This window comes from Micrasema longulum, unplaced genomic scaffold (assembly GCF_059751315.1).
Source record: "Micrasema longulum isolate JH-2025_06_02 unplaced genomic scaffold, ASM5975131v1 h1tg000097l, whole genome shotgun sequence".
Lineage (NCBI taxonomy): Eukaryota > Metazoa > Arthropoda > Insecta > Trichoptera > Brachycentridae > Micrasema > Micrasema longulum.
Genome location: NW_028277303.1, coordinates 3,666,164 through 3,690,285, shown reverse-complemented (window position 1 = coordinate 3,690,285; position 24,122 = coordinate 3,666,164).

Below are 24,122 nucleotides of genomic sequence, written 5' to 3'. Positions count from 1 at the left end.
GTCATCTTCAGATTCGTAAATATGATATTATACAGTTTAAGAATCTTTCCATCAAGAATTGTCAATAAATAACTTTAATCGAACAGTTATTGACTTATTGTATTTGAATCAAGAAAATGTAAGTATTTTTTATTAATTTGTTTTACGATAAAATGGGTTCAAGTTTTTGAAATAATGCCAAGGGTAAAAGAGAAAAAACATCACGTTTGATTGCGTATGTACGAGAAATGGCTTTTACTCAAAATTAGTTAGTATAAGCCTTCTGTAGTTTGTTGATAAGAAAGCATCTTAATATTTATTCAGTATCACGCCTCCACTTTGCATCATCTGCCTTGGCTCGAGTATGCCCTAAAGATTTTTTTTTCAAACAATTTCAATGCGAGCTTACTGAAACAATTTTAGTTCTATTTGTGATATTTTATTTTACGAGAAATCAGCAATAAGAACATTTTTCAAGAGGTTTTTTAAAACACCAATAGTATATTTTTTCCGTCTCAAATGGATGAAAAATACAACTCTATATTGTGTCAATTAGACCCAAAGTCCTGAACGAGTGTCATCAATATATCAATATCGGTTCCCGGCAAGGTCGACATAAAACACTTAATAAAAGCTGGTTATAATTATTTCTCTGTCTGTCCTTGGACTGACGCCTGAAGCAATAGACTGATCACCTCATATTAATAAATCAAAATATTATCGAGATACTCCAAAATTGGTAAATCAATGTAGTGCCCTGTGCATCATCAGGTGCGTATAAGGGAACGATGAACGTGACAAAAACTGTTTGCAAAAAAAACAGATAGCAAATAATTGTACTACGCCAAATAGGTACGTAGAAAGATGTTTTTATTTATACTGTTTTTTTTTTGTTGTTGTAAGTTTTATGTGTTTCAATTATGTTTTATATGTATTTGATATCATGACTTAATTATGTTTAATAAGGCATGCTTCAAAACTATATAAAACGTTAACCTCGGCACGCGACACACCAGTGAGGGAAGAACATTATTTTTTATGATAAAAATTATACATAAATAGTTAAAGAACAAATAAATAACTAGTGAAGGACCGGAAAAATATTTTCAGCTGAAACTGAAACCGAGTTTCAGCCTCTAATCTAGTTCCAATCAAAACCAAAACTTATAACTAAATAATTAACATATTACAACAGAGATGAAGAACATTTAAGAGAAGGTAATATAGAAGTCTAGGCATCTACAGGGCTTGTGACCTGTCAACGGCTGGATTAAATGGCCATCAATTAGATGAATCTCACCCGCATAAAAAAAGGTTTCAGCTCTTTCACTTCTTAAACATCAACAGATGAAAAAATTGAAGGAATATAGATGTTCAAATATAGGCAGAATGGTAAATGTTACCCAGTGTGTAAAGTGGCCACTTAAACCAGCCATTGACAGGTCATAAGCCCTGCAGATGCCTAGACTTCTATATAACCTTCTCTTTAATGTTGTTCATGTCTGTTGTAATATGTTAATGTACACAGCTCCCCAGGGAGTTTAATCCGGTTCTTGTCTACAGAAATTTGGACAAACTCAAAATATTGTTTATTGAAATAAGTTTAAGTCACTTCAAAACGCACAAAGTAAGCATTTTTTTGTAAAACCTTACGAATTTTTCAAAATAACTGTTGAATAAAATAAACAATAAAATAAAAGGCATGTATTCAATGAAAAAAAATGTTTTTTTAGCGCTTTTTGATTCGTTGTTATGATATACATATAACTTATACTAAATATATTTTCAATATGCTATATCGGAACCTTAACTTATTTAGCTATGCAGGAATTGCAAAATCATAAACATCAAAGATCTTAGAACTACTAAAAATAGTCAAGAAATCACAAAATCAGTCCAGTTTTTATTTTTCTTATTTTACAATGGAAATGCAATAATCAATTACTGCAATGGACAACAATTCAATATCTCTAATTGTGCTAATTTTCCACCCAAGTACAGCCGAACATCCCGTACTCAATCATCGGATTATCATATCAATAATCCAACACATGTTAACCGCAAGTTTCAGGTGGGCCGAAGTTTCGGCTAATTTTTCGTCGAAACCGAAACTATCACTGAAACCCGTTTTTTAGGCCAAAACTGGCCGAAATCGAAACTGAAAAATCTGTCGGTCACTAAATCATTCATAAATACAAGCCTAGAGTACATATATATACACATTTATATAAATATTTTTATTTAAACATATATATACACATTTATATAAATATATTTATTTTTTCCATACATATATAATTTACATACATTTATAATTACAAAAATACACCTTAAAATTAAGCTATAACATAAATTGGAAAAAATGCCCACGAAGACTTTAGCGTCTGAACGTGAATCCTTCCTTTTTTAATTATTAAAAAGGTTATATCATATAAATATGGTATGACATGACCATGAAAAGAAAATAAAATAAAACAAAAGAAAAACTAAATTAACATATGCTGATATTACGAAAACATGATTTATTTGGAGTTTGCATTTATTTTTATTTTACTTTTTTTTTTTTTTTAATGTGTCTATCTGTTCCTTCCGTGCTAATTCAAGACCTCAAACCTACTTTAAACTGTACCAGTGATTTAATGTTTTGTAGTTTGTTAGTTAGAAGATTGAAGGATCTTGGACCAACATGAAAGGAGTGCCTCTGTGTGAACTTAGTTCTGCACCCTAGAACTGACAGTATACTATCGGATCTATTACTATTACGATTTAAATTATTTCTAAACAATTCCCTATTCGTGTAAACATATTATGTACATACATTACATCGATATGAGTAAATATGTAATTTTATAATTTTAGACCGGCAAGTTTTTTCATGTTTGTTTATACAAAAATACATTACAAAAAAATCATTTTTCGTTTTATAGCTTCAAACTTCTAGTTTTTTTTTGGCAAATAATAATATTACTAGGGCATAGACATTAACGGATAATTTTTTTGCCACAATGTTCATCTTTCTTCAACATTAATTAGTTCCCTGACTCTTTTCGACCAATGGCATGAAGAAACGAGCTTATGATGATGGTTTTATCAGAATACTGTCGTATCAAAAAAGTAAAAATGATTCAATATTACCAAGAAATTAAAACATTTAAAAATATTAATTGTAAGTATAATTTTCTTATGTTTTAGCCAGATACCAAACTTAATTTGGCGTTCCTCGAGGGATATTATTGAGATAGACAGACACCTCAACAGAAACTCTGAAATCTTTCGAGGGAAAATTAAATTGTAAAGATTTACAAGGTTTCATTATAAAATAGCGACCGGCTGCAGGAATTTTCAGTTCGCATGTTAATACATCCATGCCATTAACATTAACCTTAATTTAATTTGTTGCAACAGAGAGGGAAAACATTTTTGAGAAGGGAATATGGGAGTCAAGGCAATTACAGGGCTTATGACCTGTCATTGGCTGGTTTAAGTGGCCACTTTACACACTGTGTAAAATTCACTATTTTCCCTTTGTTTGAACAACTAAATTCCTTCAATTCCTCAACTCTTCCCAAAAGTCAACAGATAGAAGAAATGGGGAAATGTAGATGTTCAAACATAGGCAGAATGGTGAATGTTACAGTGTGTAAAGTGGCCACTTAAACCAGCTTATGACAGCTTATACGCCCTGTAAATGCCTTGACTTCCATATTCCGTTCCTTAAGGTATTCTCCGGATGGAGAACAGGACAGGGATCTGTTGTGATCTTGTTGGATCTGTCTGGGTGAAATCCAGTTATTTGTCTGCAAACATTTGAGCAAACTCAAATATTGTAATTATTTAGGTTTGTTTACAGTGTGACAAATAAATAAAGATTGTCACAAAGTGTAATATAACTAAGTATAAAGTTACAAGGTATAATGTTACAAGGTGAAAGTTACACTACTACTACTACTACTACCATCACGCCATTTCCCCGTAGGGGTAGGCAGAGAGAATGGACCGCCACACACGTCTATCCTGGCATACACTCCTAGCCTCTTCCACATTCATACATCTTGTCATACATGCCGTTCGGTTCTGTCTGCTTTTGACATGACCAGACTTAAGATTTTGGTTTATCTGATCATGCCACGTCTTCCTTGGTCGTCCTCGTCTAACGTTGCCGTTCATTTTTGCCATATATACTTGTTTTACCATTCTCTCATTGTCCATTCGTTCTACGTGACCAAACCATCTCAGAGACCCTTTTTTAATCTTATCAATTATACTTGTCTCAGATTTACACTCTCTCCTGATTTCATCATTCGTAACCCTGTCATACATTGATTTCCCACACATTCGTCTAAGAGATCGCATTTCAACCGCGTTCACTCGGCTTTCATCCTTCCTCTGCCAGTTCCATGTTTCACTTCCATACATAAGTGTTGGGACTAAAACTCCGTTGTGCACTGCCAGTTTAGCTTCGATTGACATATTTTTATTAGAAATTACTGTGCTTAGTGCTCCGTTCATTTTGTTGCCCGCATTCACTCTTCTTTCAACATCTTTTTCTACTCTTCCATCTCTTGAAAACATGCTTCCCAGGTACACAAATTCTTCTACTTGCTCGAGACATTCGTTGTTTACATTTATTACGCAGTCAGTAACCTCACTATCCCTTTCAAATACCATCACTTTTGACTTACTTTCGTTCATCGCCAATTCGCTCTCCAGGCATACATCATACATTCTAGAGACTATTTGCTGCAAATCAGCCTTGCTGCTTGCTAACAGAACTGCATCGTCAGCATACAACAAGCAGCGTACTGAAAAATTATCCATTTTTGCTCCAATACCCATACATTCTATCTCTTTCATACAGTTGTCCATGTATAGATTAAACAACCATGGTGACATTACACATCCCTGTTTCACGCCTTTTGAGATCGCAAACCAAGATGTAAATCCCCCATTAACTCTTATACACGCTGAATTCTCCTCATAGAGAGACGATACTGCACGTATAAGTTTATTGTTTACTCCATACGTTTCCAACACGCCCCACAATTTCATTCTATCTACTTTATCATACGCTTTTTGCAAATCGACAAATGCGCAGAATAGTTTTTGACTTTTTGCCAAAAACTTCTCCGTTAGCATTCGCAGCGCAAAAATTTGATCCGTGCATCCACGTCCACTCATAAAGGCTCCTTGCACGTCCCACACTTTGTCTTTCGTCATCTTTCTTACTTTCTCGATTATAATTTTCCCATACAGTTTACCGACAGAACTCAGAAGACTGATGGCCCTATAGTTTCCACATTCCGCACGAGATCCCTTTCCCTTATATAAAGGCATGACAACTGCCCTCCTCCAATCCAACGGCGTATGTCCTTCCTTTAGGCAGAGATTGAAAAGTCTGTGCAGCCATGTGCTCACGGTCTGGCCACCACTCTTCAGATATTCCACAGCAACCTTATCATACCCAACGGATTTTCCGTTTTTCATACTTTTCAGCGCGCTCTTTATTTCTACCATGCTTATCTCACATGACCTATTATCACTCGTATCTTCCTCTGCACAACCAAGCTGTTGCTCAGGGACACTTTCAGTACTTTCGTATACTTCCATAAAGTATTCCATCCATCTCTCTTTCACTCCTTCGTCATTCGTTAGCATTCGGCCATCTTTTGATTTTATCGCTTTAATGTTTCCACTTTCGGAGGAGTTCTTTGTCTTTTTCACCTCTTTCCAAAACAGTTTTATGTTTTCATGAAAATGAGTGGACAATTTTATTTTTTCTACAATTTTATACCGTGAAAGTTACAAGTTGTTATATTACAAGGTTTAAGGCGAAACATATTTTTAAATAAGTCATGTACTCACTATTGAATTTAGATTTATTTTATATTCGCATAACAATGCTAACAAACGCCTAGCGACAGAATTAAAAAGGTAAACGGTGGCTTGCTACTTCTGTCAAAAAAAAATTGGGAGGAATCGAGTCACCACAGCACGTGGATAGACTCAAATCTACAAGATATAGTCCCAAACCAACCCGTAGGGCGTCAAAATTTAACGAATGCTCTTGTAATTTTATTTTGCTATGGCTCGGGTGCTCTAAGATCGGTTTTCTTACATTTTTGTGTGATTTACTGGTTGGACAGGCTCTATTTACATATATACATAGTACATATATATACATTCTAACCTACCCACATGATCACATAATCACCTAACTATGAATCTTATAATAATTGCATTTAAATCCCGATAATAATACCATATATATTAACTCTACGATAGACAAATTCCAACCTCAAAATCTTCGACCTTCTTATTCACACTATCTTGTAGGTTTTTTTTTCATTTTTTCTGAACTGGTCATGCATTTCCCTTACAAACATTACATTTTCGTCCTTTTTTATGCTTTGAAACTTGGAAATTACTTTTTTTAATTATATTTTGTTATCTGCATAATCAAATACAAATTTTTATTTTCTGGGGAGTCCCATTGCTTTTGACTGAACTTGGTAATTATACGCTGCTATCACCTTTTTTTATCTTGCCTTCCACCCGCACCTTTCAATATCTGTATTTGAGCTTATGATCCGCTAGAAGACGATCCTAAAATTGCCTTGGATTACTTTAACATCTTTATTTTAAAGTTGATGAACGATTTTCTCGATGATAACTACCCATGAGCGTGGCGATTTTTCACTCCATGACGTGTCACAAATGTTACAAGGTGAATATTACTATGTGTAATTTTACAAAGCAAATGTTATAAAATGTAATGTTATCAGGTGATATGTTACAAAGTGTAGTATTATAAAGTGAACAGTTACAGCCTGCCCACCACATACCGCACACCGCATTTGAGGACATAAGTCTCCTTGGCGGTGCCCACATACCGGAAAGTTTGCTCGTTGTCAAATGAGAAAAACTGCCCGAAGAAACTCTCTGTAATCTGGTAGTCTAAGCATCTTTGTGCTAAAAGAAAGTAATCCAGAAGTACATTATATGTACTTCATTGGATTTAGAAAAGAGGAAAGTGAATTCTTCACTGATTGGGATTAAATATGGGTGTGCAATAATAATGTAATAATATGGGTTTACAGTTACAAGGTGAAAATATACAAGGTAAATTTTACAAGGTGTTAATTAAAATAGAAACTCCAGCAATGACAGGTCCTATAAATTTATTGACATCCATATTCTCTTCTCGGAGGACTTCCCCATCATTGTTCAACTATTGGTCAGACACAAAGTAAGGAAAAATAGAACCGACGATAAGTACACATACCTGTCAATGCATAGACTTTCAAATTATTCCAATCTAAAAAATGTTTCTCTTTACATAATGTTTTGTTTTTTTTCGGAATCCATCATCGGGGTAAACAATGAAACTCTTGCAACGGTAGCCGAAACGTTAAAACAAATCCAAATATTGATAAGACTGACCGTGAAAATTTACGCGCGTATTGTAAATTTAAGTTCATATTTTTTCTGATGAATGTTTACTCAGCATACCAGTAATTTGTTTGCGCCCGTCGCAAAGTTTTCCTTGACAAAATTTTCCGTGTACTTATTTTTGTACAAGGCCTCATAAATCCACTTGTATTGACAAAAAAGGGTTATATATTTTAATACCCACATAACCCGGATTGAAAGGGGTTAACTCGTACATAAACTTTACATAATACAAAACACGCAAGATTTTATGGTGCGAATTAACTTGCTACGTGAGTTATTTTAAATGAAGCTTCCAGTTACGATAAGCTGGCGAAGGACTGTAATAATCTTTACATACGACTACGTTATAAAGGACCAGTTTTTATGTTAAATAAACGGCTATATAAGGACGGCATTTTGGTACATTTAGCCAACCACCCAAAAAATCGTGGCACAAAACTGGAGGCCACTATTTCGATACTTATAGGTGAGGGTTTTTTTTTTGTTTAAATTCTGTAATGGCCAAAAACGTGTTTTTTCTAAAACATTTTTTTTCTGCTATTAACAGTGTTGTATAAAAAAATCAGTATATTTTTGTTTCCGAAAACTCGTTTTTAAAAAAAAAAAATTGAATATGGAGACAATCCTAAATGTCACAGACTAGCATTTCTTCAACCCCTACCCAGCCTTTTTTTTAATCCGCATCCGGCGAGTATCGCTTCGTTGTTCGAATACGTTTTTAATCTTTTTTTTTAAGCGATTTTCTAAAAAACTAAATAGGGTGTTTTGAAAAGTGCTTCTCATTTTAAAATATCCTTTTGAAGTAGCGCCGTATAACTTTGATAAAACCCTGTATACGTATAGTATTTGAAGTAGTTTTGGGTTTTATATTCATGTGTACCGGATTAGATCAAAAAAGTTAATAAAAAAAATGATTATTAATAAATTGAATATCATCATCAACATCTTTCTCTTTCTGCACTCAATAGTGCAATGGACACTTTATTGGTAAACCAAACGCGGTGTATATAAATCATATGTCAGGTGAAAGAAAGGTCCTCAAGTCTTCAGCTCAGGAGCAGCTCAATTCTGTAGTTTATAGTACCTTGAACATCAATATTTCATTGCTTCTGTGCCTGGAATCGAACCCAGGATCTGAGAGTAGCCATCAAGTCGAATATACTCATCTAGGAATCTGGTTCTAGTTCACATATATGGACCTACCACATATTATTCACCCGCCATGATACAGACAAAATCAAAGTGAATAAAACAGACGTAAATTAATTTAATAAAAAAACGCAATAAATTATTTAGATTAATACATAACTTATGCATTTTTAAACGGACAATGATTTTCGTTCTAAATAATCCACTAATTTTCTATTGTTTTAAATCTATCAAAGCTATTGTATAACTTTACTGCGGGATTTAAAGTATTAAAGAGCTTAGGGCCTAGGACAGTTAAGTGATGTAATAAGAAAGCAGTTCTTCTATACGGTACGCAATAGTTCCAAGTTAGTAGCAAAACGGGTTTTAATTGTAGTTCACAGGTTTCCCTTATTTCATTTTATTACAATAGGTTTTCCTAGTAAGGAAGACTCTTAAATTATTTTCGTATTCTTTAATAGTCATGTGTTTCTCACTTCAGTGCTCCGGAAATAAAGAAGAACAATTCTCACATAAAGTTGTCCAATTCTAAGTATATTTGTATCTTCAAATCGGGTCACTGGTACTGATGGTCACAAATGAGGGCAACTTAAGGAGTAAGGATTATCTTCATTATGGTTCATTGAAGAATTTCAATGAGATGAATGTTGTTAATCTTTTAAATGGTACTTCAATAAGAAAATTGTAAAATTATTTTAGTTTACTATGATTTAATTATATTTTGACGAATTACATATTAACTAGCTGCATAAATAAGATATATGTTTCCATTCATGTCTATTATAATTGCCATTATAATCGTATGTAAATACGTAGAAAGAAAATGGAAGTATTGTATAATTAAGGAATTTTTAACATTTTGGTAGAGCATATTCATTTTATGTTGTTATTTTCTAATTATTTACCTGCATCAATCATAAAATCATGAATAATCATTCTATGGCATCAAGTTTTAGAATAATATTATTTTATTTTATCACATAATTTCAATTTACTCATTATATTTCCTGGAGGTGGGATGATTGACCGGAACTCGGTGCCATAGTTTGAATAGTCAGCGGTGTCAACATATGAAAAATTTATTAAAAAATATTTTAAATGCTCACAAATTTTTATAAATAGATGCATTAAAATTTATCGGTTTAACAGTTTTTTAACTAACGAAACATTTCAGTTAAGATTACAAATTACAATAATGATGGAAACGATTTCAAATAACGGAAAATGGCATCACATGGCTTAAAACCTGTCATTGGCTGGTTTAAGTGCCCACTTTTTACATTGTACAACATTGACTATTCTGCCTGTGTTTGAACATCCATATTTCTTAAATTATTTCAGCTGTTGATTTTTGTGATGTTGAAAAACTAACATCTTTATACATATCTCTTTATTATAAATTACAATAAAACATACTGATTACTTTTATTTATTAAAAATTGCTTTACTCTAATTACCTGAATGGATTTTTTCTTCTTTTTTACATCCTCCACATAACGCAGGGTAGTTTAAATTCCTGGTTTGTATATCGTGTCTATCTTTGTCTAATTTAAGAAGCTTATATTATTATACTTTCCAGCTTCTCTTATATTATGTGAATGTCTCTTACACGTTTAAGTTATACTTAATTCCACGTGGGTTTTTCATTTATGAATTTATTTGGGTGCCTCTTATATGTAAAGTTCAGCTACATTTAATTGCCTTGTAACTTCTAAAGTTTTACGGATACAAATATTATCTTGTCAAGGTTTTCTACTCTTTTATTTCAGGTATTTTATATTGCATTGTTTAGTAAAAGGATACATGGTACACGCTCATTGTTATCAAGATTACTTCCTTTTTTCTTTTCCTGGTGTATTCTTATACTCTCTTAAGTGTCCATTTCTTGTAATTCTAGTTACCCTTTCTCCTAATGGACCTCGCAATAAAGTTAGATTGTAGCGCCCGTGAACCGTGGGATCGGCTCGCTCGTTTCATGCTCTTAATTATACAATAAAAAGAGCAAAATCTTCGCACAGCTTATTCCCACGCAGGGAGGATACCTTCACTCTTTTTATGTCGTGCAGGGTCAGCAAATAACGGTCTGGAACAATGTAGATCAACCCATAGAACGGTTCTGCTCGATATGCTCGACTCGCTCTACAACATAAAGAGACGATTTTTTATTCATTGAAACAGCATCCCAGCTACATATAGGAAGACAATGCAATGAAACCGGTCGGTATTAGTAACAAAAATATTACGTCATTAGTCGACTTGCATTTACGCAATTACGCACTTTTATATTTTAAACTTACTGCTTATTTCCGGTCTGTGTCCGGACGGGTTAAAAAAGCAGTTATAATATGTGTGTGTAATATAATCAGATTCCTAGATGAGTGTTTTCGACTCGAAGGCTTCTCTGAGGTAAGAATCCCGAAAAAGAAAAAAAAAAGAAAAAAAAAGTCCGCCTTGTGATTAGCTCTTTTGCAATACGGCGCCATTTTATAATTTGGCTAGCCAATGTATCTTTTTAATTTGTTGCAACAGAGAGGGAACACATTTTTGAGAAAGAAATGTGGAAAACTAGGCTATTACTGGGCTTACTGTCGTTGGCTGGCTTTAGTAGTCATTTTACACACTGTTTAACATTCACCATTCTACCTATATATGTTATGTAACATCCACATTCTTCAACTCTTCCATCCGTTGACTTTTGTGAAGTAAACGAGCCGAAACCTTTATCATGTGGGTGTGATTCATCTGGCTGAACTAATTCCTAAACTTCCATATTCCCTTCTTAAAAATGTTTTCCCTCTCTGTTGCAACACATTTAGATCAAAATATCTCCGTCGCGAGGAAATCTAGCTTGTCTGCAATCATTTGGACATACTCAAAACATTGTTGATTAAACTTTTTCATCATTTTCACCAATTTTCTAGATTTTGGATGGCGATTTATAATTTGCGTGGGTATTTTTTAAATCGTTGATCTGTGTTAATTTTGCAAGGTAAGAAAAGTGCGGAGCGCGAACATGTCAGATGTGGCCAAACAAACTACAGCATATAAAAATCCTACGTTAAGGAAGTCAGGAAAGGGGATCAGGGACAGAAATCAGGATGCTAAATTTTTCAAGTCCTTTCTTCCGGGTAGCGCTTCGGGTTCTCGGTGATCACAGAACTCAATAATATAATTAATGCGGGGAATATCTCGATAAACGCGGTTGGCGGTCAGAAAATGAAAAGGTGTGCGGATGCGGGCAGATGATTAAAAAGGCGAACGAATGCGGGCAGAAGAAATACGAAAAACACGCGGTTGTGGGCAGAGTGCAGAGAGAAAAAAACACAAGATTGTGAATGTTGGTTGCTATGAATATTGAAAATTGTTCTCATAGCAACCGTAGTTACCCATGGCCATAGCGACGAGGAGAAAAAATAAATATTGGATGTTAAGAAATTTTTGGGTGGGTAGGATAGGCGGACCATTATCAACTGCCGGTCTATCCAACCGCAAACCATTCAATCCCCCCAACCACTCGCGCGACTAATATTATTTATAATTCTTTTATGTTTTGTTTTCTATGATCACTGGAATTTTTTGATTGTTTTTTTTTCTAATCACTTAATTGGCTTTATTTCATGCTTACGCTTAACGTTTTAATATCTTAAATTGCTCTTGTTTCCAGACTATTGTAAATACAATAAAAAATATTATTTTGTTTGGTGAATTGAGACTATTGAAATACAATAATTTATTAGATTATTGAACTTGATGAAACTATTGTACTATTGCTTTTATTATTACTTTATTGATGACGAGCCAATCAGTTAACTTTCTCTTGTGCACCAGATAATAAATTCGTCACTAGTCCGAGGAAGTTCTTGGCCTTCAAAAGTAAGTAAAATAAAATATTAGTTTGTAGTTTGAGATTTTGTAAAACTGAACTTGTGATTTTTATTTTACCCCGTCTAGGTAATTAACCCGAATTTGCCAACCCCTGATCTGCACGTTTGTAAGTTACCCCACTCTTTTATTCCGGCTCTGAATCAGCTCACTTGATTGTGAAACTTTTCCGAGGGCTGCCTCAACTTTTTCTTCCGGTCACATTATTAGCAGCTATCACCACCCTTATGGAATTCTTTCGTCCTTTTCAAATCATTTCGCACCCTCTTCAAGCTTTTTACCACCTGCACATTGTGTACATTTCTAGCCTTAGGAAATAATGAAAAATTAAACCCTTTTTCTTAATGTTTGTGCTTTAAATAATGTTTTACCCAAATATTTTAATTTTGAGGGCTAGTCTATAGTAAAAACTGCTCTTGAAATAAGGGTAGCAATATGCGGCAGAGCAGAAATTATAGAGTTTGTTTTCAATACAAAAAAAAAATATACCAAGCTGCATCCCTCTTTAAACATAAGATAATTTGTGTTGAAAATTTAAACCTAAAGAATAGATTTTTCTAAAAAAAATATCTGTTTTTGAAATCGTTTCAATTGTAACTATTACAAATGAAAAAAAATCGGGTCCTAAGTAGATAATTAAACTCAAAATTTTTTTGCAAAAGAGAGGGAAAAATTTTTTGAGAAGAGAATATGAAAGTTTAGGCATTTACAGAGCTTTTGACCAGTCATGAGTTGGTTTAAGTAGCCGCTTTACACACTATGTAACATTTACCATTCCGTATATGTTTAAACACATTGTCAATTGAACAAACTGGTTTAACTAAGAAGAAGTGTAACAATTGGAAAATTGTTTTCAGGCGTTGCCTGGTAGGTAAATTGGTTCTGCAGGATGAATCTCACCTGCATGATAAGGGTGTCAGCTCTTTTACTTCATAAAAGTCAACAGATGAAAGAGTTGAGGAAATATGGATATTTATCTATATATATATAACATAGGCAGAATAGTGAATATTACACAGTGTGTAAAAATGCCACTTGAACCAGTCAATTGAAGGTCATTAGTCCTCTAAATACCTAGGCTTCCATGTTCCCTTCTCAAAAATGTTTTTCCTCGGTTGCAACAAATTTTGATCTAAATAATTCCCTAGGGATGAAATGCAGCCTGTCTACAAACATTTGAACATACTCAAAACATTGCTGATGAAATTTACTTTATGTTCACTAACATAACAAAATCTTAATTTATTTACAATGATTGACACAATTATCTTCTTTATATATTTAATTCTTATGTACGTGTAATAATAATAATAATATTTGGCTGATCTATATAGCGCCATTTTTGTAAAAAATCCCCTCAAGGGCGCTTTACAATTGTATACCTAAACTAACGTTCTAACTAAACGAAAGTAATATATTATATTTCCAGATTTACAATTGAGAGTATGATAGTCTAAAGAAATGGGATTTTAGTTGGGATCTGAACTGACTGGGACTGTCGATGATTCGTAAGTTTGAAGGCAATTGGTTCCAGGCAGAGGGGCCGGCGGCAGCAAAAGCACAATCTCCAAATCAACTGTTTGGAGAGCGCCGGATTTCGACAAGTTTTCCTCTTCCTAAATCAAATGCTGACCTAAGAATAGATTTTTTTCGACATGTATTTTCCCTAATACAAAGGTTTGATAGGTATTTTGGAGCCATTTCTTGAAAGGATTTAAATACTGTCCAGCAAAGCTTGTATTTTATTCTCTTTGGGCTTTTTAACCAGTGCAAACCTCAAAGATGTTGTGAGATGTGAGAATATTTTTTTACTCCCGTAATAAGCCTTGCTGCTATATTGAAAACAGATTGAAGTTTATTAGTTTGATATTTTGGGAGATTCGCATATATTCCATTACAGTAATTTAGACGCGATACGACATATGCATTTACAAGAGCTTTAGTTGCATCTTTAAGAATATTTTTCCGCATGAATTTGATCTGTCGGAGATGGAAGAAACCAGCACTTACCGTTTTATTGACCTAAGAATGAAGAGAAAAATCTGAATCTAAATGAACATCCAGTAGTTTAACACTTATACTTGGGGTAAGATCATAACCTGTGATTGAAATTGGAGATCGGTCTTAAAGGTGTTGTCGCTTTTTTCTTGCTGTCAATAGAAGCTCTGTTTTAGATGGATTAAGTTTGAGTTTGTTAGATGACATCCAGCTGTTGGCGGTTTGGATGCATTGAGACACACGATTTTTTAAATTGTTCATATCTTGAGGAGAGCAGTAAAAATAGATTTGTAGGTCATCCACATAACAGTAAGAAAGTAATCCTAATGAGTGAATAATTTTGAACACATCGTTAATGATCAGTGTGAAGAGCATTGGACCAAGCACGGAACCTTGTGGGACGCCAGATTTAAGAAGGGTGAATGAAGACTTTTTACCCGCAACTTGAACAGATTACGTTAGATCTGAAAGATAAGCTTGGATTCATACCTTAGTGAGCCCAGAAATTCCAAAAATGACTTCTAATCTTTCAATAAGAAAACTATAGTAAATTGTGTCAAATGCAGCACTCATGTCCAGGAGGGCAAGTATCGTTAATTTTCCAGACTCATTTGCTAGAGTTATATCTGATAAAATCTTCAACAGTCCCGTTTCAGTTGAGTGGAATTTTCTATAAGCTGATTGGAAGTTAGAAAGCAAGCTGTAATCATTTATATGAACTGAAATCTGTTTAGCTATGATTTTTCCTAGAATTTTGAATATTATTGGCAGGTTGAATACTGGCCGAAAATTTGCTTAGTGATTGTTTTAATGAACTCGTAAGGTCAAACAATATAAACGCCCAACTCTGGGCGTTTTGAAGTGACTTTTCACTTATTTAAATGAGTTTCGGTTTTGGCTAAAAATCTTCTTGCGGTCGGTCATTACTGATATACGTACCTTCATATAATATATAATCCAAATCTACTGAAAGAGATCAGTTTGTATGTTTAAATAATAATTGTACTAAAGCGAAATCTCATGCAGTGTTTTACGAACCCAGAAGTCGTACGAATGCAAGTCAGAATTCACCCAATAATAGGGCGAGCAATTTGCTTGCTGGATAAGGCTTCTGCAGATAACATGGACGTTCTTTTCTGTACATATTGACAGTTTAGCAAATATCTGCTTTCTTTTCATTAACTTTACTTTACATTTATAATCTGCATTACATAATGAGTAAAACAACCCGTTATGTAATGCAGACTGCAATTGTCAAATAAATATTTTAAAATTACGAAGGTAAACTGCGATTCGTGTGTCAATGCAGTATTCTATGCACCATTCCGAATAAAGAAATGACGATGATCATTAATTAAAATCATTATTTTAATCGTGAAGGCAAATAGTGACGAGGGCTGAATCAAATATCGTGTTCCGATTAAATACTAATTTAGATAGTCAAATTTCAAATTAGTCTGATTTATCAGTCATAAAAGCAAACGTAATAACCACACAATTCATGGAAACCATGGAATGATGTTTACTGCCGCAAACACAATATCATATAACTGGTTTTACAATTTGTGTTAGTTTTTTGATACGTTAAGAATTGACCGCTGTGTTTTTGAATGGTCATTATATGAAAACGAAATTTCATTTCGACATGGGTTTTGGATATGCCATTTAATTTTACCCAAAGGTGAATTCTTTGAAGTGAATTTAATTTTGACATGTATTATTGATATACCATTTAATTTTAACCAAAAGGAATTTTTTTTAAGTGAATTCTATTTTAACATGGATTATGGATTTACCATTTAATTTCATCAAAAAAGTGAATTATATGATGGGAATTTAATTTTGACTTAGGTTATTGATAAACCATTTAGTTTTAATCAAAAGTGAATTATTTCTAGAGCAGTGTATACAACTGTTCTCATATAGCATGTAGGGTGAAAAAAGTTTTAAAGTATTTGTTGATGGATGCAGAAATAGAGAAGACCGAGAAAGACCACTAGGCGCGGAAAAGGGAATGATAAAAAAAAAATATTTTTGAGAATTCTTTTAACTGAATCAAGAAACCCTTAAACAATTTTAGGTTTATCCTAATTGGAATTTACTTTTAGATAAATTTAAATGGTATATCCATTATCAATGTCAAAATAAAATTCACTTTTTTCTTTCTCCTCCGTCTTTCCTTCCCTCTTTACCACCTCCTTTCTCCATATTATAGTGTAGGTATTTAATTGTTTTTTTTTATGATGAAAATATTACAATATACGTACAATATGTTCAAACCACTGATTCTCTCAAATTGAACGGTTTGAGTAGGTAGGAAGAAATTTCCTCTAGGCAATATACCCACCTTTATGCATATGTATGTAAAATATTCATACTTTTCTTTTTTGCGAAACAAATTCTTGTTTTTTTAGGTGACCTTGACGCATAATATTTTTATATTTCCTGAAAACTCTCTTAGTTTATTATTACAAAATTTATCAATTTTCATTACATTATGATACCATTTACATAAAAAGGTGATTTCGGTAGATAACGTGTAAGCTTGGTGTGTTGGGGGTCTGGCACTTGATGTTGCCAGTGCCCATACGTATTATTAACCTTTGCATAAGAATAATAGTCAAATAAAAATCGTACGGAAATAGTTTGTAAGTATTTTGTATAATATGTAGATAATTGCTAAGAATATTTAAGTTTACTTTACTTTAATACAAAACAAAAATGCATTTTGTATTCACATAAAGTTAATTATACCTTGTACTTTTTTAAGTAGTCTTCTTTTTAAGAAATAATGGTTGTAAGTGCTGTAAACTTTTCGTTTCACTTACAAACTTTCCTGTTTCAAAAAATAAACTGGATGGAGAATTATAGGACAATAATCCTTGTTGATAAGAAAGTTTTGTGCGTTGTCAACGATAACCCGAAAAAGTGTTTCATTTTACATAATAATTTACATTTCCCCATTTCTAGTGTTTTAGAATCTTTGTTAGAAATGGACGTCTTATTCCGTCTTTTATTGTGAAATTCAACAATTGCTTAACTGCAATCACTTTTAAGGTTAGTGTCAAACTTTTGATGACCTGAGACAAATTCTGAATAAAAATGCTTATCGAAGGATTTATAGCAGTTTAAAAAAAATAGTTTATATAAAATACCCTGATTTAATTTCACTGAAACAAACATTTATTTTCACTTTCGAAGCATTTCTAATTCAATAACCCTCTACGAACAACAATTTAAAGAGTGTATAGATCATTTCTTAAAAGCAAAATGATCAGTGCATATTACCAGTCCATAGAAGATAAAAATAGTGAATGGAATATGTAAATAAAATATGTCGTGTTGTATCAGGAGGCAAATCGTGACCTCATACGAGTATTTTGTCAATTGAAGGGGTTAATCATTTTTAACCCCTTAGTACCAGAGTAAAAAATTTTTTTTTGTTGCATTATATAATCTATTGTTTTCTCAAATATTTTCACGAAAAATATTTTATTAAGCTTGCATAGTTTATATAAAAAAAAACATTTACTTTAGGAATGTCATTGTGGCTCAAAAGATGTGAAATAAAGTTACAGACTACAGAGTACGAAAGGCACACATTACTCGTTTATTTTTTTTAAATTTTACATATATTATACATATGTCTTCTTGCTCATACTGATCATCGTGGTTTTGGATGTGACAGAGTTTAAAGAACACCCTGTTTATATATTAAAATAATAAAAAAAACTTAAATATAAAATAATCAAGAGAACAATAGTTATAAAACACAAACGTCAGAATAAGCGTGGACTTCTGACATTAAAATCATATTGTTTTGTAAAAAATATTTTTGGCTATATGCATGCAAAAAAAATGGGACAGAGTGGTTAAGAAAATAACGAGTTTTTTTTTTCTTCGTGCACCTGAGGAATGACGCTGGTACTGAGGGGTTAAGAACCGACTAAATTTGTTGTTCAGTATCCTGTGTCAAAGTAATTAATCTATTAATATTTTATATAATTGGTATTGTAGTATGTTTATGTCAACAAAGCGTCATTTTATTTTATTAGAATGCGTTATCGCGTTTCACTTTTTTTTTTCTTTCATTAAAGTGGATATTTTTATACCTTTTTGTATATGGCCATTGGATATTTCAGCAAGCAACCTTCCAATAAACCTATCTTAAGGTTTTGAGGGGTAAATACTTAATTTAAGAGAACTTAAAAAAAAGGAAAACCCTTCGAGTGGTCATCCGTGAAATTCAAGGGTGAGTATTGGTTCTTTCTACTCACGAGGTGGCGACTGGAATAAGGCACGTACGCTAAACAAGGATATGGGGTATTGGTTGGGCGCCGATACGGCGATAATTTTCCGACTGACGAGAACGTGTCAGGAATAGCAAGAGCCTGTAAAATTATCAGAATCGATAGGAAATGACGAAAGGAAATCCTCTTACATGAAATAAGATTAACGATTCGGATACGTTGTGTATCAAGATCGTTGTGTATCTATCAAAATATTTTTAATATTAGTCTAATTCTCGTTTTAATTGCAAAATATTAAACGTTCTGTTCAAAGTGTGTTATTGTTTCGTAAATCATTGTTTCAATAGAAAAACTGGTGATTAAAAGTGAACGCGCATTAACAAATTAATTATTTAATAATTCAATCGATTCCTTTTGGCATTAGTCGACAAAATCTATGTTATAAATCTTTATTTTTTACCACACGAAGTTATGATTTTTATCAATCTTAGACCTTAAATGCTTATCAACGAAGGTTATGAATTTAATTCTGAAAATCATACATACAAATTATTTGTGAGGATACAAAACAAATATAGTGATTTATGCAAACGGAGTGTTGATTTTTAGTAAAAAATGCACTTGGCCTCTTATAATCGGTACATTTTCCGTACCGTGTGTAATGTGTGTTCATTGTTAATTGGGTACTTTCTTTTATTTTGCCTTTCTATCTGTTAAAATAATTTACCTCATTTTATAAAGTAAACATAAATTACTTATGAATTAATTTTAAATGAATTAATCTTAACTTACTCTTAAGTTTGATTGCGATCGTACTGTAGTCATAATTAATAAATACAGTTGTTATAAATAATAATCTAAAAGGTCTCATCCTATGGTAAACCCGGCTTCAGTATTTATTAGTGGGCGAGGCAAAAGCTCTATTTATCTTTACTTAAACACTTAGATGCCGGACCGGGGCACAATTGAATAAATCACCCCTTTCTTAATTTTTGTAAAAAGCGGACCATCTCAGTATTCTCGGCTAAACTTTTTCTAGCGGCTTAGCTAAATTTATCGTGGCACACACTGCGGTGCTCTGACTAATCTTTGTAAATAGTCATCCGCCAGAACTATGCGAATGTATCGGCAAGGCGCTGACAATGAGGCTCCCAAAGATGAATAGTACAAATAAATCTGCTAAAAAAGCTTTGCAAAGCCCGAAAGCTCTCCAATTCCGACGCTTTTCTTGATATATTTGAGCCCCTCAGTAGATATTATTATGAAGAAAGAGCCAAAGGCCGATATACTCCGAGTGTATTACCGGTTCCGGGAGGGGAAGAAACATTCTCTTAACAATTTATATTTCCACTCAAATTATTTCGCATAAAATTCTTTATCACGCCTCAGCAGTTTAATGTTAATGTTTCGTTAAATAATATTCATATGAGCTTTCGGCGTTTCCTAGTCTGGGCATATTTATTTAAGGCCATAAAAAGTGTTGAATCGTGGACCTCTTGTTTGCGCTTTACTTTTGTGCAATTCATTCCCGCGGAGGCGATTCATTAAAACGACTAAAGATAAAGCAATTTTTACGATTCCTCGAGTATCGTTCGGAACGGAAAGTTTTATGAGTTCAAAAAGAGAAACGTATAAAAACTTTTTTTCTTGAGACCCGTATTCTTTTTGTGAAACAGGTGTCGCTAATGAGGTTTAAAAAAATCTAATATTATTTTAGTCGACACTCGGGAGACCTAGAAGTGAGAATCGGTGCGACACCATTTTACGACGCAGTCTCACTCTTCACATAAAAAATTAAAATATAAAATTTTTGTCACGTTTTCAGCAAAGTTTCTTTAAAGCTAAAATATGTACGTATGTATATTTTTTCATGGCACAGACCCATTTTTGGGGTCTTCGTGCGTAAAGAACATTTATTCTAAAGACCTTTTTTCTATTGACAAAATAAATATAAGAATATTGGATTGTTCACAGTGCCTCTCGGGTGATTTTTTTCCTTCTTTTCTTGGCGCGATTTTGGCGGTATTTAGAATTTATATTTTCGCCATTTTATCACGAAAGTGTTGTAAATTCTATGTTCATTTTAAGTGCCTAGAAAAATAAGAATCGATCGCCTGATACGAAATGTATACATTTTTAGAAAATTGTGTCAACTATTGGACATCCTCATCCTTTGTATTACACTTTTGTTCATTTACAATCAGCAAAAAAATATTGCGATTAATTTTAAGAGTCATCCTTTTACAAGTATTAATTTTAAATCCTAAATTCCATAAAAAAAGTTTTTTTATTTATACGTCAGTTTAAAGGGCCAGGTTTATAAGTTAGGCCTTATGAAACACCAGCATAAAAGAGATATGTAAGGAAGGAACTGGTACAGTCATGTCCAAAGAACAGACACCACCAGAATTCTTTATACTTATCATCATCATTCCCTTCTCGTACTTAATGGTGCATAGGGCACTGCATTATGACGCCAACAGCAGCGTATATTGATCATTGTTGTAATTATTAAGGTAAGATGATCAGTCTTACGCTTTAGATAAGAATCCTAGGGCTGTGAAATATTTTAGCGTGAAAACACCCTTTAAAATAAATATTTCATTTCCAGTATGTCGGAAATCGAACCCTAAACCTCTTTCAAAAACGGCAAACGCGCCGTTCATTACACCACAGAGCCAACATTCTTTATATATTACTACCTAGTCTGCCTTACAGGACTCGCCTTCGTGGGTGGCGTCCCAAAAGATATAAGGATAGCTGGGAATCAACCTCACAGGAGGAACAACCCTCGGGAGAACAAACCATATGGTTCCAGCAAGGAAGAAGAAGAGGAATGAATAAAACAGGAGTGTTTTTTTCCCATCAGCAGGTGCGTCTTAGTTACCAATATCATTTAAATGGTAATTAGCGTCTTGAAGGAACGGGATATGTAATAACAAAGAGAAATTGGGTATCGACAGCATTAATTGACGTTCTGAATGCAAAGAGCATTGTCCTTTTGTTTGGATGGAGCCAAGCGGAGTTTGAACCATTAAAAAGGATCTGAAGGAACAACAGTCTGTCGTAACTGGGAACAAAATGTTCAAAGAGCTATTGTTTTAGAAAGACAATAGCGTATTTCAGATATGCAACGTGTAAGTACATACCTCCAATGCATCTGACTGCATCACATTAATTTTTAAAGAGTATTTGATATTGCCGTTCGAACAGAGGAGAAATCTTTCATGAATCACTGTTATCTTTTACGATAGTGAGTAAATTAATATTTCAACAGAGACCGAACGCATAAAGTATATTTCGTAAAATGAGTTAAGTAGGTGTGTAAATGATAAGTAAGTGTTCCTTTTATAATGTTAGTTAAGGCTCCGGACTATTACATATATCACAAAAATTAACTTATCAATGAATTGCATATAACTAGATCTTTAAACAAAGGTAGAATATTTGATTTATTATATTTATTGACAATTCTCGCTAGAATTACAATATAATTAGGTAGTAACTTATATTGTTAATTGAATTGGCATTCACTTTGTAACACTTCATTTTAAATTATTATGAAAATAAAACTCTGTTAACTGTCTGTCAGTTAACACTATCAAGCCTCTAACTTTAAGCTAAGTTATTTCTTCCCATATATCAAATCTTAGGATTAATTATTGTAACTTCCACTTATTTGCTAAATTTTAAGAAATAAATTCTACTAAACGTTTTTTCCCTCATTGATCATGTTTTCATATCTGTACTTTGGATATTTATGTATATACATATATGCTAACATCTTAGATAAGTGTTATAGAGGCTTAGCGGGTTATTCCTTTGAAAAAAAAAAAAAAAACGTCCCTCCTTTAAGTTTCACCAATTAATTTGTTTATTTTTTGTTTAAATTCAATGACATCGTGAACAATATTCTGGGTTAACTATATTAGTTTTATATCCCCCGTCTATGGGAGAAGTGTTCTCCCAAAACTGTAATAGTGTTCTTGTAAAAGAATAAAAAATTTGTAACACTAATACAGAGTATTATTTTCATAATAATTTAGTAACGTATATTTTCGTATATTGTAAATTAAAACACTTGGTATACTTTTAATATGACTACCCTTAAACCTTCGTGGTTGAAAGCGCTGATTTAAATAAGTTAAATTTTCCTAAGTATTTTATTTTATAACTCGTATAAAAATACTAGCCTAATCGCGGATAAAATAGTAAATGTTACAAAGCCGCATACATGAATTCTAATTTACTTCTGCAAGCCACATTTATTACATTTTAACTAATAAAAGTATTGGGACTTATTCAATAAGGCCTCTCTGTTTATCGTGAAAATTAGTGTTTTTTTTATCAAAAATTAGTAAAGAACATATTATTGAAAATGTCCGTCGCTAACAACCACTTTCTCCCATCTTTCTGCCAGCATGCGAATACCATCTCGACAGAATGATCTGTCTTTTGCGGTTATCCACGAATCGAGACATTTTTTTGGCATCTTCATGAAAATAGAAGTGCTGCTCAGCCAGATCATGCGCCATAGATTGGAACAAGTTATAATCGGAAGGAACAATGTCCGGTGAATACGGCGGGCGGAGTAAGACTTCCCATTTGAGCGTTTCCAAGTATGTTTTGACTGGCCTTACAACATGTGGCCGAGCGTTTTCATGTCGTAAAATTACTTTGTCCTGTCGCTCGTTTTTCATCACCGTTTTTTCTTTAATGCTCGTCTCAAACGCATCAATTGTAGTCGATAGTGATCTCCCGTGATGGTTTCTTTGGGTTTAAAGAGCTCATAATACACTACACCTCGCTGATCATGGTGCAGAGCAGGGACGATGGTGATGATGTTGATGTTCGGTGATGTTCCGACAGAGCGTAGTCACCGTAAGTCTTCCTAAGAAGGCTTGTTGATTACTGCCAACAGGCCGGCATTTCCTGAAGAGTTTTAAGTGGTTTCCTCTCCACGTGAGCAAATGCTGAGAAGTTCCTGATTGGCCTACATTAGTATTTCCCTTTTGATCCCAAAAGTATGGATAAATTTAGAGATATTTAATTGCAAAAAGATCCACTTATTCAAATATAAACCTTGTATATTAAAAGCAAGGTAAATAATTAAGCAACTCCCATATAACAAAATTTTTAAAAAGAAATCTTCACAAGTAATGCACTAAAATTACTCCCAAAGACTCTTTTTTGGCACGAAATTCGTCATGTTAAACGCTTTGAAAAAAATGTTGTTTACACTTCGGCGGAATAACATATACTGTTATTTCAAGTCTAATGGTGAAGCTTCACGATGAAGTTGGTTGTAGTATTCTCCAATGTTAAAGGGCTGAGATAATACCATCTGTCGGAAAACAGTGAAAACTTGTTCAAATAGTGAAAAAGAAATCAAGGAAATTGGCATGTTTAATA